The following is a 16,943-nucleotide window of genomic DNA, read 5'->3' as shown; positions in this document are numbered from 1 at the left end:
TCCACCACTTTTTATTTATAGTATACGTAATTATTCTAAGATAAGAATAAATAAAATACGTAATAACTATAAAAAAACGTTCTTATACGTTTGTAAAAAAAATAGAAACTAACACTAGGAATGTTTGACGAACAGTATCAAGAATCATTATTATTTCTACACAAGAAAAGGATTTTCACATCCCTTTCTTGTGTCGAAGACTAGGAAGATGAATAACCCCTCCCAGAAATATTTGTTCCCTTCAATTATCCGTTCTATTTTGCGTTTACTTTTGAATAGGATCTAGCCGAAGTCCATTGTATTAGACTCAAATGCATTTTATGACATTTTAATTTGCCAATAGCAACATAATAACATCACCCCAATTTTTTATAAAACAAAACAAAAACAAAGAAAGAAGAGGTCAAGTCAAATAGTCTTCTTCACAATCTACATACTATGGATAGGAATGTGGTACAAGGAATTCCCGGCATCTCATAGAAACAGAGTATAAACAAACAAAAGGCTTTTTAGAATTTTATTTTTTATCATAGATAATCATAATTACTAAAAAAAATTTGGTTCTTTTTACAAACTTGAGGTCGATAAATCCGCGAGTCTAGAAATTCATTTCGAACAATTGAACCTTCTCGAACTGTTTCTTTTTAAGAACAAAAATAATTTGTGCCAAAATAACATATGCTAAGAAGAACAAAAGGCCTTGTACACATAATGGATCTTGAAGTACTATTTATGCATCTCCCTGACCAAATCCGCCCACATTAGGATTACTTGTCAACGGCTCCTCAAATTTGATAGATTCGCCTTCTGAAACAAGAAGTTCTAGCCCCGGAGGGATAATATCAACCACTTGACGTTCATCCGATGCATCCGCTATGGTTATTTCGTATCCCCCCTTTTCTTTTCGTAGGATTTTGCTTACTACACCGGATGTTGTAGCATTATAAACTGTATTGTTACTCTTGCTCCCGTCAGGATAAATCTGGCCCCTTCTCCTGTTTCCGCCTACGTATATAGGATATTTTAAGAAGTGAATGTTTTCTTAGTAGCGGGGTCTGGGGAAAGAATAGGAAACGTGATTTCACTATATTTCTGACCAGGAACAGGGCCTATGACAAGAATAGTTTTTTGATTTGGGCGATAGCTCTGAAAAGACAAATTGTCCATATTTTCTTTTATCTCGGGGGAAATACGATCGGGGGGGGGGGGGGGGGGGGGGGGGGGGGACTAATTCAAAACCCTCTGGTAAAATAAGAACAACCCCCGCATTTAAACCCCCTTTTTTTTACCATTAGCAAGAACTTGTTTCAGTTGCGTATTATGTTTAATATCTTCCTTAATATTATGGATATGAAATTGCATTGCCTAAAAAATTTCAATTTTTGATATAGTCAAATGTAATAGATTTGAATTTAAATAAATTTAGCAAGTTTGATAATGCTTAATATTAATAGATTTGAAATTTGAAAAACAAACAAATAGACCTGGGAAAAGATGCCATATATACAACATTTTATTTAATAGATTGACAAATCGTAAGTTTAGGTTTTTTTATTAGAAGAGATAGGTATAAAGGTAGCTCATGTATAATTTCATGTTGGTTATACAACCAATTTTCTTAGGTAATTTGATTGTGAAAGATTAATTTAATAAAAATCAAAATATATATAATATTCTTTTTAAATATCATTTTGATAATACGGTAGATTTTTTAAAGATTGTTTAAAATATAATCTGCTAAATTTTTACTGTAGCTGTTGGGCATCAATTGATAAGGTTTAAAGGCATCTATAATACTTTAAACTCCATAGAGTTCAATGAATTGTCACATCATCTTTCTATAATCCATGCAACTCTATCATTTTTTTTCTACATTGCATTGAACTTTATAAAGTTGGACAAATGTTACAAAATGTAACTTATAGTAAATATTTAAGAATTAAAAAGTTTTATATTTCCCATTGAAGAGTTCAATAGCTATTGAACTTCAAATCCATTGAATATCAAGGTGACATCTTATAATTATAGAGTTTCATCCATTAAATGATACATAGACTTGACACTAATAAAAGTGTCTGCATTCAACTCTCTCATTGAACTCACAATTATAAATATTCTAAGTAATAAAAATGTTTTTATTCAACTCTCTCATTGAACTCACTATTATAAATTGATGTTAAGTAAAAAAAAGTTGAACATTGACTTAAGCCAAATTTACTACTAGTAGGGTTATATGTGCATGGGCCAAGTCCATTTGCAGATTCATAGGCTACGATATGACCACTACATCGTAGGATAAAGCCCACTTTGTAGGCTTATGTTGAGTTGTTCACTGACCTGCTTGATTCATATTTGTTTTTTTAATATATATAATTAGATTTAATTAAAAAGAAATTAAGTGTTGAATTCAAGGTAAGATGAAATTTCTTCGGTTATTACACTTAATTTCCACATGTTCAGAATCAAAGATAGAGTTTCAATCTAGAAAAGAATAGAAAATAGAAAGTCTAGTTCCACGTCCTTCTTCTTTGTTTCTCTGGTTATTTCTCTTGTTTAGAATTAGAAGACTTAGAACCGTCTATGAAACTTTTATCAAATTTTATTATTTAATTTTCTAGAAGCAAATCTTAAAAAATGAAAAGTTCTAGAAACCATGAAATGTTGAAAACTATTTGTAGCATTATTTTTCGAAATGATAAAATCAAAGCGGTGAGGCTTCATTCAAATAGAAAATCGAAATGGAAACCAAAAACGGTTGATAAATTTTCTATATAAGAAAAGATGTCGCTTGTCGGTACTAAAAAATATAAAACACAAAAAAATTAATTTTATTGTTTATCTATTACTCCGTATTATTAATAAATAATAAATTATATATATATATATATATATATATATATATATATATATATATATATATATATATATATATATATATATATATATATATATTGCAAACTCATAATCAGGTCATCAATAGTCTATATGGCTGTTGATTGTGCACATCCGTAGTCCATATGAACTGTTGATTGTGCTCATTTGCCCAGATTTACATGTCTAGATTCACATTGTGAATGTTAAAATTGAAAAATTTACAGTTCAGATTCACAGTATGAATCTGAACTGATCGATGTTGATGTTAATTGATAGAGGACAAAAAATTGAATTTTTTGGTATAATTAGTTTTTTTTTAATAAAAATAAACTTAAATATTGGAAAAACAATAAAACGCAGTGAGTTTTAAAAAAAAAAGTTTGTTTTTTATCGATCAACATGGATCTCTGTGGAAAGATGACGGAAAATCATGAACAACGGTATATTCGTTTTTTTTTTCCGATAAAAAACGTGGCCTCAAAAAATTTTAAACGAAAAAAAGAATGTGGTTTTTTTTGTAAAGAGGTGAGTTATATCGTATAATCTGGTGTATATGTGTCCAATGTACTAGTATACATTCATTCCCTTGACCGTTGATCGCTTTAAATTTTAACGCTCACGTGTATATATATGAGTAAGAAACATGATAAAACTAAAATTTTTATTATTATTTTGAAATGGTATTTAGCGTACAAATACAAGCTTTTAGTGACAATTTTCATAAAAAATCATAAATGGACCTATGCTGACCCATTAAAATGATATAAATATTGGATTAATGACATTATAGCTCATTAAATTTTTCGATTTTGTTTTAAAAGGTCTATGAAATTATTTATGATTTTATAGGGGCATAAAGAAGATGTTGACTTGTTTTTTTGGTCGTTCATACCTAATATAACATGTTTCATATAAGCTACATGAGTATTTGAAGTTAATGTGACTTCCTTGTCAATAATGAAGTGGCCAAATTGTCTAAGGTGGTTGCCTAGGTAACAATACAATAAGCAACGTGAATGGTACAAGTAGTCGATGTTAGTATGTTACCATTACCACCACCATCATCTTAAATTAAAAGATCAATTCAACAAGATTTCGATTGCACTAATATAGGAATCGAAAAACACAATAATGTAGATATCTTGTTCTCTTGATGTTTATACAAATGAAAGAGAAGATCTAACATTATCAACACATTGAAACATAACCATACTTATTTAATACTAATACATTTTCAGTTTTATCTGATTCTCTAAGTTTAATTTGCTCTGTGATTGAAAAAAGGGGCAAACTAAGGGGCGGGTGGTTGACAACCAGAGATTGTTAAAATAGTTACATTAGACACCTTATGAATGACAAAGGAACAATGAATAAGCCACAGGGAAACAGACAGGTTAGTGCGACAGCCTATGATCATTAGCCGAAGGTGGAAGTGGAGTGGCGGTTATCGAAAGGATGTAGTTAGCTGACTCAACGATATTGCTCCACCGCTAAGGATTTTAATAACAACCTTCTTCCCACCGACGGCGACCGTTGGTAGTGATAATTTAGTAAAAGTATGAAAGTTTGTCTTTGCCTTATCGCCACGGAACCCCCGTACAACGAAAGCATAAGAACACGCCACCTTCTCCACAATATCAAATGTCCTTAGCCAAACATGGATCTTTTTCCTTGGATACCTGATCTTAGTTACGTAACGTCTACGTAGCCACTGAAGGAGAAGTGGGCCAAGGGAAAGTGGGGTCAAGATAAATGTCTATATGGAAAAGGGTAACTCGGTTACCCCTTCATAATTTCCAAAATGACTATTTAAACACGACGAAAGTCATTTTATGCCCCCATAAAGCCAAAAAATAAGTTTGGGGACCATTTAAATCAAAAGCTAAAAGTTATATGGTGTACAATGTCCTTAATCTTATAAGATTTATATCATTGGACCGAGTCATTATGAATAAATAAAAGCTACGATTGCTAACTAGTTTTGGCAAACATGCTCGTAGTCTTAGACAATATAAATAATGTAAACAAAAATTGTCTAATGCCTATGGGTATGGGCATGTTTGTACAAACTAGCTAGTAATTATAGTTGCATGTTTTATTTGTGCATAAAGGTTCAATAAAAGTAGCTCTTGGTTTTTAAATGTGTAAAATTGCATAAAAACCAAAAGCTATTTGAAATAGCTTTTGGATTAAGAGTTTTTTGTTTAAAATAAAAGTTAAAAGTATTTAATACCCAAATAAACCTTTTCATATCAAAACTGGCAATTTCAACCAAAATTTTAAGTGTTATTCATATGTTATTGAGCATTAAGAAGTTTATCTTGTATCATCATCTTCTTCAACTAAAATGCCACAAATTCGTGTTTTCACAACGAGTTCATTCAAGCCACCAAATCAGTTCATTTACACATCGGGCTATTATGATTTGAGTTCATCATAATTCAAGGGAATTGATATCGATACTAGTGAAGAAAAAGAAGCCAGAATAAACTTGGTTTTAAAGATCAATTCATGATGCAGACATAATCAAATTCAAACCAATATCTACAACATGAACTAATGTTAACGAATCAATCGAGAGACCAACATCATTCAACAAAGTAAGATGAATTGAAGAAATTAAATCAGATTGATTTTAGATTCTCTAACGTTGTAATAGATGATTTCGATCAAAGAATGAAGGAAAGAAAATCATGATCGAGTCAATATTACGATGTATGACAATCGAACAAACATGAAAGAAGAATCAAGCGAACAATTACTATGTTTCCAAAAATCAATTTGTATACTTAATTCAACAACTAAGATTAATGATAAAATCAAGAAACGAACAAGCGTGTTGGTGAATGATATACACCAGACAAGAAATATAAGTTGGGCTTCCATTAACACTAAACAAATTAATCTTATCATATTGGGATTTTGGATGAACATATTGTTGGATTGTGTGTCCAAGCTCATAACTATAATTGGTATAAACTAGAATTGATAGCAGCACGACCCTTTTGGGTTTCCCTCAAACCTAGCAATTGAATATGATAGCTTTTAGAGAGAGAAACTAATTGATTAATTTATTATATGGTTAATAAATTAATTAGAAATCAAAATAAATAATTTGTTAATATATTATGAGAATAATATATTAATTGGAAAGAGTTTTATTAATTAATAATTAATCAGAAATTAATTGGATTAATTAAAAGTGCATGGTCTGTTTAGTTATTTATTGAAAGTTAAGGAAAAGAGCCCATGAACCTCATTGGATGAGGTGGACGAAAATCACTTGGGCAAGCCCAAAGAATTTCGTCCACGCCCCTTGAAAGAGGGGAATGGGTTGCTTGGTCACTAAGCAAAGGGATTAGGGTTTCCTCCTTAAACCCTGGCTTTGGCACCAAGATACCTTAGTTATAAAAGGACCCTTAACATTATAATTCAGCTATGACATTCCTTTAGAGGCTTAGGTCCGGAATTTCTAATCTTTCTCTCTCTCTCTCTCTCTCTCTCTCTCTCTCTCTCTCTCTTCAAGCTCCTTGGTTTCTAGAGTTTGGGTGTGAACCATTAGAGGCACGACATATGTGGTGCTTGCTTCCAAAATATGTTGCCAATATGTGAAGGACATATATCATATTAGGTTGCATGTGCCCTAATAATTTGAATTGTTTAAATGCTTTCACTCTTAGAGCATTGTAGTTGTAACCCTAATAACCCATCAGTGATATCAGAGCCTAGGGATTTCTTTCATGTATATGCACATTGGTAAATCGAAAAAGAAACATGTTTTTCTGTTTGTCGCTACTCACGACGTGAGCACAGTGCAGATCCACAATTTTATGCCTTATCTGCCTAATCAACTTTTATATGATAATTACTTGTTATACTTATCATCCAAATATGATTTTGGTGTATCTATGATGATAAATTAAAAGCCTAGAAGTTAGGAGATAAATATTTGATTTGATTAATTGTTTTGCTGATTAATATGATTCATCTTTTAAGTGTATAAATAATAAATCTAGATATTAATTGAACTTTATAAATAATGTCAAGTAATATTTGGTGTTTTGAAAAGTTTAAAATACATTCGTATGGATCTTATTAATAATTTAATTAAGTAATTAATTAAAAAACAATTAATAAATCCATAAAATGGTTTAAAGTTAATTAAATTAAAAGTTTAACTTATTAAAAGACTAAACCCTTGGGATTTAAAAAAATGATTTAAAATAAACCTTATACTATATATATATATATATATATATATATATATATATATATATATATATATATATATATATATATAAAATTAAAAGTTTAATATATATTATACGTATAAGAATAGTCAGTCAAACCGCTAGTACGCCTCATTCATGAAGCTGGTCTATAAGGGGTGTATAAGGAAATTGCCTATAAAATGATAGTTGAATGGGTGTCCACTCTCACCCACCACTTCCTTGATTAGTGGAAGGTCATTAGCTAAACGGGTTTGATAGGACAGTTAATTCTCAGTACTAAGTATAATGCGATTGAAAAGTAACTAAACTATTTTTTAAAATCTCACTCTTAGTTACTTTAGGAAAAATGTGAATTTGTATGCTAGTGCATGAAATTACACATTACACTTTATAAGTCGTTAGTGGGGCATGTGTGGTTAACCGGTACATTAATGGGGTACTAGTAAAGAGTGGTCGTGGGTGTCTTGAAAATTATCGTTGATTAATGGAGTGTGTGTGCTTAACCAACACATTAAAACGAGATGATAAATGACATTAAGAGTGCCAAGCTAATTTTCATGGTTATTTACATCTTGTTTGTGATCCTTGACATCTCAATCACAAAAGTAATATCATAATCATAGATTAAGCATGTCATTGATTAGATTCAATGAATCTCAAAATGTCACACCCCCAAACCGGAACGGTGGAAACATTCGAGGGTGGAGGACTTCATGTAGTATTACAAGAATGCACAATAGTAATCAAAGTACAACAATAACCATTGTATTTACAAAGTTATAAGTTTTACAACTATGTTCAAAACATAATGTATATGAACTCAAAAGTACAAGTTTAAAATACATGAGTTTATAGATCTCCATTTTCTCAAAAAGTTGTGGTTGTACCTGTATCACTGTTTCCCTAAGAATACAATTAGTTTTTGAAAAGGTATCAATAATTAAGTTTGTGAGTTCATAAGTATGTTTGTAACTAGAAATAGGTTTTCTTGTGTATTGACAAAGTGAACATGTTTTTCTCAGAAAATCCTATATTTTCTGCTATGTTATACTGTAAGCAAGATGTATAATGATTTTTGTAACAAATTGTAAAATGTAGTTTAGTTCTCATAAAGTCATGAAAAGTATGTTTTCTCTTAACTGAAATAGTATAACATGTTTATACTTGTAAGATATTGTATTGTAGTTTTATAATTTAATAAAACTATGTGAAGCGTCACTTATTCATACAATAATCATTATTCAATACCAAATTGTGAGTTATCATAACCATGCTTGATGACCTAGGATCGCCTAAAACACGACGTTCTCCATGCATCGAAATATGGTACAACAGTTGTCACCCCAGGCCTGCCGGCCTAGCTATTGCAAGTAGCATAGGTGCGGGATTGTCAGTCCCGTATAGATCTATACACAAATGTCACGCTCTCACACAAGGAGACTTTGGTTATAATTTTCAGGACTTTTGTTTTATACTAAAATAAGTACTTGGAGCATGTATCACAAGTGCTATATCGATGATTATATGTAGAATAAAAAGTTACCTTGTAATAACTATACTGAAAATAACTTTCATAAACTATATAAAATATAGTTTTATATGTTTGTTTCTTAGTAAAGTATTCTATTTGTTTTCTGATAATGTTCTCTGCTTGTTTTCCATCATGTATTCTATTTGTATTCTATTATGTACTATGTTAGTTTTCCAGTTATGTATTTTGAAACTTGAAACCAATGAATGAGTCCTCTAAATTATACCTATTATGGTTTAGCTGTTTGTTTTATCGTAAGAATCTGTAATATTGTTATTCCATGAAATTCTCTGTTTGTACCCATGTATTATCAAATAGTTTGTAAACCATTTTATATTTATATAAGTGTAATATTTATATAATTGTGATTAATTAGACCTTCGATTAAATAAATTTACCCCAAGCCCACAACCAAACAAGGAACATTAAATGAGGTCAAATTTGTGGCAACCCGAAATTTCTATCTTGTACAGTCAAACAATCCAATCAAAGTCAGACTTGTTTCTGCTATCTTTTAGCACTATTTAGAGTCTGTTTGAGCACTCTAAGCCTAGCACCTTCAAGTGGGGATGTTAGGAAGTTTATTCTAGAGTTCAATGTGTAGTACACAAGCCGGAAAACTCCAAGAATTGGAGTTTACGGCCGCAAACTCTAGGGTATATATATCACACTTAGTCATTTTTATCACTTTTACCATTTCAAGCCAAAGAACTCATTCTCTCTCAAGTATCATCTGAATTTTCTCTTAGATCTTCAAGATTGTAAGTGGCTCTCCTCTTGATTTGTTGTTACATCTCTTTATCTAATGATTGTACATGATTTCATCCATGAAATCTCTTCATTTTGGTAGATCTTCAAGTGTTCTTCATTTCACCAAGAATACCAAGTACACACACTAGTGTTCTTGGACCTTAAACACCCTTACAAGCTTCTTATAAGTAAGTACACTACCCTCAGCTCGTTATATGCTAGAATCACTTGTTAAACACTTAGAAAACATCAAGAAACTCAAGAACAAAATGTGTTTATGGCCAAGGCAATCTCCTTGGGCCGTAAACCCTAATTTGTGGTGCAATGTTGCCACAACTCCTTCATAAGCCTTGGCTTTGAGTCTAGAACCTTTCCAAGAGGACCATAAGACCTGAAACACACAAAATGGTACAAGTTAACATGAGTTTACGGCCGTAAACTCATTGGGCCGTAAACTCATTGGTCCATAAACCCATGGCTGTGAACTCATGGGGGATTACCATTTAGGTCTTAAACTCCTAAGTAAGGCCCTACACCCCTTAGATGTAACCCTTTGTACTCCTAGCACTTGAATCAAAGTGTTTTCCATGTCCTAGGTTGTCTATACTTGCTTAATTAGTTGTTTAATCACTAATTAGATGCATATATGTGCCATTATGTGCAAACTTGGATTCGTGTGTGTGATCAAGTCTTCACTTGACACTTAGCATCCTTTATCGATCTTACATTCGAGCTACTCACTACAGGTGAGTTCATACCCCTTAACTTATATTTTAAATGATTTTAAATGCTTTCATGGGAGGAATACAAGTAGAAAAAATGTTAGTTATATAATCAATCACATGTGAATTATAACTATGTTTCAAACAAAGGATTTCATATACTTCAAACTGTGTTTCAAGCAAACTGCTTTTAAACTGTTTTATAAACTGACATCAAGTCATTATTATTTATTGTTCAAAACTCTTTAAATGTATTACAAAACCTCTTTTAAACTTATATATTATCAAAAGCATGTCTATATATGTATAGTTATATACATAATGTTTAAAGGACTTAGGTCTGCTAACTCGCTTTATTTCGTTTTCCTTGTTTGGATGTGGACTTAGCGTATCGATTATTCATGTGAAGGTCGTCTATATATTAGATATATATTATGTATACATATGTAGATATAAAAGTACTATCAATCGATTCAGTACCTTTGGGTAGCAAAGGTATACATTCAATCATTTATTCAATTACAAAAATCACTAGAAAACTATACTAAGTATAGTTTCTGAGAATACTATCATATACAAATACTATAACAGAGAATACTATAACCGATAATAGTATATAGAGAATACTATACAGAGAATACTATACATAGAATACTATTACTATAACAAGTATACTATAACAGGGTTCAGAAATAACATAATGCGAGATACTACTTCATGACACAACGACCATTTCATTGTGTTGTGTTTTGTAACTATAATATCCTGGAGGGAGAGCGTGAGTTTGCGTATAGATCTATACTGGATTGACTATCCTACACCTTTGTTCTTCGCTACAGTGGGATTTGCAAGTCTTCAGGTGCCAAATGTCATTTCTTCCGACGTCTTTCATCGTCGTGTTATAGTCAGTTTAGTATGGTAACAATCTTATCACATTTTGCCTTAATTAAACCATTGGTTTTAAGGTAGTTATTACTTTAGTAGTTAATACAAATAATACTGCTGTACACATACATTTTCCCATTATATTCAAATTGTGATCTTTTCACATAAAGGGTAATATAAAACTATATTTTGGTAATGATAGTCATATTTGGGAAAAACATTCACTTTTACAGAGAAACAAACATACAAAACAGTCGGGTCTTGGTAGAAGACTACTTTTTATACTAGTAGAAAATATAGGATTTTCTAGGAGTTATCAAATGTATACAAACATTTACATTGAACATTTACACACATTTTCATCGATCTTATACAAATATTGACACTAAATACTTATGAACTCACCAGCTTAAATGCTAATCTACGCTTTCAAAATAACTTGTATTATCAGGTCATCAGTAGACAGGTACCGATGGTAGGTTTTGAGAAGACGGAGGACAGTCAAGACTCGTCTTTTATTTTTATTATTCATTTTTAGTGTCTTATTGCTATTTAAGAACACACTTGTATGAAATTATACTATTAATGCAATGGATGATGTTGTTGCTTATTTACTAATTTGCATTGTTATGGTACTATACACGACGTCCTCCGCCCCATAACGTTTCTGCCGTTCCGGTGTTCGGGTGTGACAGATTGGTATCAGAGCATTGTTTATAGTGAATCGAGTATATCAACCCATAAAAGCTATACAAACTATAAACACATCGGGATTAAAATACTCTGACCAAGAGTTTGTACTTTTAAATAATAAAATATTTAACTAAGTATACATACCTGCATTCATACTAAAATCAGTGTCACTAGGACAAAACAAAATTATTACGATTGTTGAACATCACAAGTAGATTCGGGGATGTATGGTCAGTTTTGGGAATGACATAGCCTGATCGACTATGTTGATCTGAGAAGTGATTAGCATATGCCCAAGGATGGTTGTCATGTGGCAACAAGTCTATAAACTTACCAACACTACTACAATGAGAACATTAGAACATAACATAAACCTAAAATACTATAGGAGTATTTTGTGTTACTATAATTACTTATCTGAGAACTAAAAAGGTCTTTGCTAGTAGGTCAATAGTTTCTAATTGGATGCACTAAGGTTATATGTGATTAAGGTGTCATAGACTTAGAATCTGTGATCTTTGCTTTACTTCATGTTCCTTGTTTGGTTGTGGATTTAGAGTTAGGGTTGCCTATTCGAATGTTTATCCTGTTTTGATTTCATATAACTGGTATGCACTATGCAAGTATTGAAGTAACTGGTAACGATCATCTTATACTTATCTTAAGTAGTACGTCTATTTATATTAGATTCTTATACCCCTTTTCTCGCGTAGATATCATGGTTGGATTCCATCCTCATGACGACCCGTACTTCCCATACAAAGGCAATGCTAGATTGCTTGAAGAAGAGCCAGAAGATGATCATCCAATCCCTTTGGATGATCACCATGCCGAAGGCTTTTCCTATGAATCTGACTCCGAACCATAAGTCAACAACCTACCTCAAGAGGCTCAAATCCTAAATCTCAACCCCCGACCAGCATTTCAAGGTCCCACACCCTTGTGGGCGACAAACTTGAACCAATGGAGCCATGCACAGGGTCAACCCTTACCCTTCAATGGAGATCGAAGCTTCTACAATGTTAGTGAAGGTGGCTCAGCTGACCGAGTCCTGCTCATCATGGTTCGCAGGGTTTCTCGAAATGGTGAGCACGGTCAGGCAGCTATCGACCGAGTCATGGAAATTGATACCAATTTGGGCGTTAACATGGTCCGTATTATCCATCTTGAATAAGCTATGGAAAGGACTAGGAGAGTCAATGAGACTCTGCAGCAGGAACTAGCTGCATCCTGAGCTGAAGTCTTAGAACTTCGAGTGCATCAGAGAGCTCATGAGCGACATCTTCAGGACATAGTTCGTCAACTGCAGTCTGAGGGTTCGCCCGAGGAGTACCCGTCGCCAGTAGAAGATGTCTGGCTCATCTTTTCTTTTAGTTTAAGGAATAGCATTTCTTATCTATGCTCTAAGTAGCACAATTTTGTAAAATATCCCTATCTTTCAAGCACTATAACTAGACTTCTAAGTTGTCAACATTTTCCCTTATGGTTTGATGTAAGACCTACTGTTAGGTCATTTTTCTCGAACTTGTTATGTAGCACCTGGTTTTTGGTACGTATTTCTTTTTATTTTTATCTAATTATTTTGCATTTTTGGCCTTGGACTCGGCGAGTTTAAGGACCAACTCGCCGAGTAGAAGCGGGATGGGACGTGGGATTTAAGCGATGGACTCGACAAGTCGGGTCCCGGACTCGAAGAGTAGACCCTGTCTGGCCCTAATCCGAGGGTTTGCACCCACCCTATTTAAACAATGTTATGCCAGCCACAACATCCCTTATGCTCCCAGAACACCTCTCATTGAAACCCTAGCCATAATTGAAGCAATTCTAAGCCTTGTTGGTGGATTTTGGTGCTTGTGGTCTTAAGAAGGAAGGAGAAAAGCTTGAGGAAGTGAGTAGAGACCAAGGGAACCTGAGTTTGTGCACCTTCTACAGTTCATTGAAGGTAAAAAGCTGTAACCTTGCTCTTTCATTTGTTAGATCCCTCTTTGGGGAGATTTAGGGCTTTTATAAGCCATTTTTGATGACCAACCACGATTGCAAACATGGTTGGGGGTTGGGGCTTCTAAATCAAGTCATTAAGGGAGTCACAGGGCAGTTGGGGGATGCTTTTCCACCCTTGAAGGGTACCATGCATCTTAAGAGCTTATTTTATGTCTTTTTGAGCTCAAAGTCCCATGCAAGCACGTAAAGTTTGTGACTTTACGTGCTAGATGGATTGTAGAAGCTTGGATCTATCTTTTGATCAAAAGTTGTACATCAAAAATTGAGGATTTAGAGTGTGGACGTGACCGACTCGGCGAGTCCGTTCCTGGGACTCGACGAGTCCAAGGCTTTGAGTCCCAAATCTGTTGAGGGTCAAAGAACTCAGTTGAGTGTTACAAGGGTTGTAGCCGGACAGAAAGAGTGACCCAACGTATTGGACATAATTTTAGACCTAGAGTTCATGGGACTCGACGAGTGCTAGAACAGACTCTGCGAGTCCAAGGCAATTTCCTTAAGATTGGAGATGAACTCGACGAGTTGTTTATACAACTCGGTGAGTCGAGGACAGGACTTGTTCATCAGATGAAGGTGGACTCGACGAGTGTTCATACAACTCGACGAGTCGGATGAGGTTCATATGATGTTCATATGAGAGAGGGACTCGTCGAGTCGATGCCAAACTCTACGAGTCGAGTCATGCATAAGGACGAGTAAGAGGTTAGGGACTCGACGAGTTGACGACCCAACTCGGCGAGTCGGGTCAACCTGAAGTTGACTTTGACTGGACTTGGACCAACCCTGTTTAGGGTTGCACGTGCTATGTGTTGACTTGAAGGTTGTCGTGTAGGGATCGAGGAGTCGAAGGGAGTCGACTTGTGCGTCGAGGATAATTCAAACACTGCACGACATTGAGGTGAGTTACCTTCCAGTAGGGGTGGGTCTAAGGCCACAATGCCAGCCCACCAAAAAGGAGTATTTAGAAGATGATTGTCTTTGTGATAATTATCTTGGTCTGGTTATGTGCTTTGGCCATGAGATTTATCTGTATGATATGTTATGTTTATAATAGGGATTAGCTTCCCTAACAGTGGTCCTTAGGACCAAAGGGTAAGTCAGTACGCGGATATGCCTGACTGCATGCTTATATCTATTGTTGTATGCTAGTAGTAGGGGGTGAAATCGGTTGAAAGATACCGAAGACGGTTACCAGTTGAAAGATACCGATGATGGTTACCGGTTGAAAGATACCGATGATGGTTACCGGTTGAAAGATACCGATGAAGGTTACCGGTTGAAAGATACCGACGATATTGTATGGTATGTGGTATGATGGGGGAACTCACTAAGCTTTGTGCTTATAGTTTTGGTTTTGGTTTCAGGTACTTCGTCGTCGAAGGGGAAGGAGTCGGCGGTGTAGCAGCGCATCACACACACACATGGTTTCCGCATTGAGTTTATGGGTTTGTACTCTGATTTTCATTACTTTTGATGTCATAGTTTGGGACACAACATTATGATTTTGAAACGTGTTGTTTATTTGACCATATTTTGGTAAAATGTTTATTAAATTATTAATTCAAAATGAAATTTTCGGGCTTAAATTTTGGGATGTTACATGTTACATCAATAATACCAGTCATATTGACAGTTATCTAATTTGTGGGAGAGTCTTTGCTCTTATGTTTCCCTACTCTAATATTGTGTCTCTATTTCAAACATACTTTCATTCTTATAACTCTAGAACTCTATGGAACTTACACTCTTATCTAGTTGTTGAGCTATGGTGATTTAGTTCATGGGACTCAATCATTAATTTCACTATTGAATTCTTATCTTTGTGCTCATCTTTTTCTAACTTATAGTTGAAAGATGCCTACTCGTAAGTCAACAAGGCGTGATCCTCCGATAACGTCAACTACACCACCTCCTCCACAATTCGACATGGCAGCTCTTAATATTGCGGTAACTGTGGCTGTTGCGAAAGCCATGACATAATACCACAACAACCAGGGTATTAGCAGAGGTGGAACAGTCGTTCATTCCACACAAGGTGACGTCATCGTGCGCTCGCGAGAGTGCTCTTATAAAGAATTCACCAACTGTAAACCCCGAATCTTCAATGGAATCGGTGGAATTATTGCTCTGTCGCAATGGTTCGAGAAGACGGAATCGATCTTTGAGATCTGTTCTTGTACTGAAGGAAGAAAAGTCAAATTTGCTGCATGCACCTTCAACGATAGAGCCCTGACGTGGTGGAATAGCCATGTCAAGTCACTAACTCTAATAGTGGCTAATGTTCTGGGCTGGGAAGCTCTTAAAGGGCTGATGATTGAAGAATACTTCCCGAGGGGCGAGGTTCAAAAACTGGAACAAGAACTCTGGATCCTAACCATGAAGGGCTCCAACATAGTGGCTTACACTGCGAGATTCAGCGATCTGGTGGCGCTATGCCCCAATATGGTTCCCACTAAGGGAAAGAATATTGAGAGGTACATTTGGGGGGCTAGTGCCTCCATTTCAGGGGAATGTCTTAGCTTCAAACCCCACTACTTTTGATAGTGCCAAGCGATTGGCACAATGACTCATTGATCACGGAGTCCCTACCTCGACAACGACAACAACCCTGGCTATCTCAGAACCCTCCAAAGCCGCTGACAACAAGCGAAAGTTCTAGGATAACAAGAAGGGAAAATCGACTTAGAACTCTGCCAAGAAGCAACAAGTTGTGGCTGTTCATGCCGTAATTGCACCTGCTGCTACTGCGCCGAGGAAACAGTATACTGGGAATTTGCCCAAGTGCAATAAATGCACTTTCCATCGTAATGGTGCCTACCGGGAAATGCAGTGCGCTAATTGCAACAAGAAAGAGCACACTGCCCGATTCTGCAAGGCTCCGACAAGGCCAATTAACCAAGTCCCCGATATTGTTGTGGGCCAGGCTTGCTATGGTTGTGGCGAGGTTGGTTATTTCAAGAGAGACTGCCCGAAGGCAGGAAATGTTGGCGGAGTGGGAAGAACTCTGGCGATAGGCCACGAGGAAGCCGTAGCCGATCCCACGGTGGTTACTAGTACGTTTCTCCTCGATAATTCTTATGCTTGCATACTATTCAATAGTGGAGCGGAGAGGAGTTTCGTAAACCAGAAATTTGCTCCCTTACTTAAACAAAAACCACGTGCACTAGAGGAATCATTCACTGTAGAAATGGCAAACGGGAAAATGGAAAGCACTAACTGCATATACATAGGTTGTACTTTAACTCTAGATGGTCATTC

The 16,943-nt window shown here is 34.9% G+C and overlaps 1 pseudogene; it reads right to left on the bottom strand.

Moving 5' to 3' along the window:
* Positions 1–241: 241 nt before the first annotated feature.
* Positions 242–15,935, bottom strand: LOC111883498 (cytochrome f-like; annotated as a pseudogene).
* Between the last annotated feature and the right edge of the window lie 1,008 nt (positions 15,936–16,943).

This window comes from Lactuca sativa, chromosome 3 (genome assembly GCF_002870075.4).
Source record: "Lactuca sativa cultivar Salinas chromosome 3, Lsat_Salinas_v11, whole genome shotgun sequence".
Classification (NCBI taxonomy): domain Eukaryota; kingdom Viridiplantae; phylum Streptophyta; class Magnoliopsida; order Asterales; family Asteraceae; genus Lactuca; species Lactuca sativa.
The sequence above is the reverse complement of the archived record's forward strand: the minus strand, read 5'-3'. Positions and strand labels throughout refer to the sequence as shown.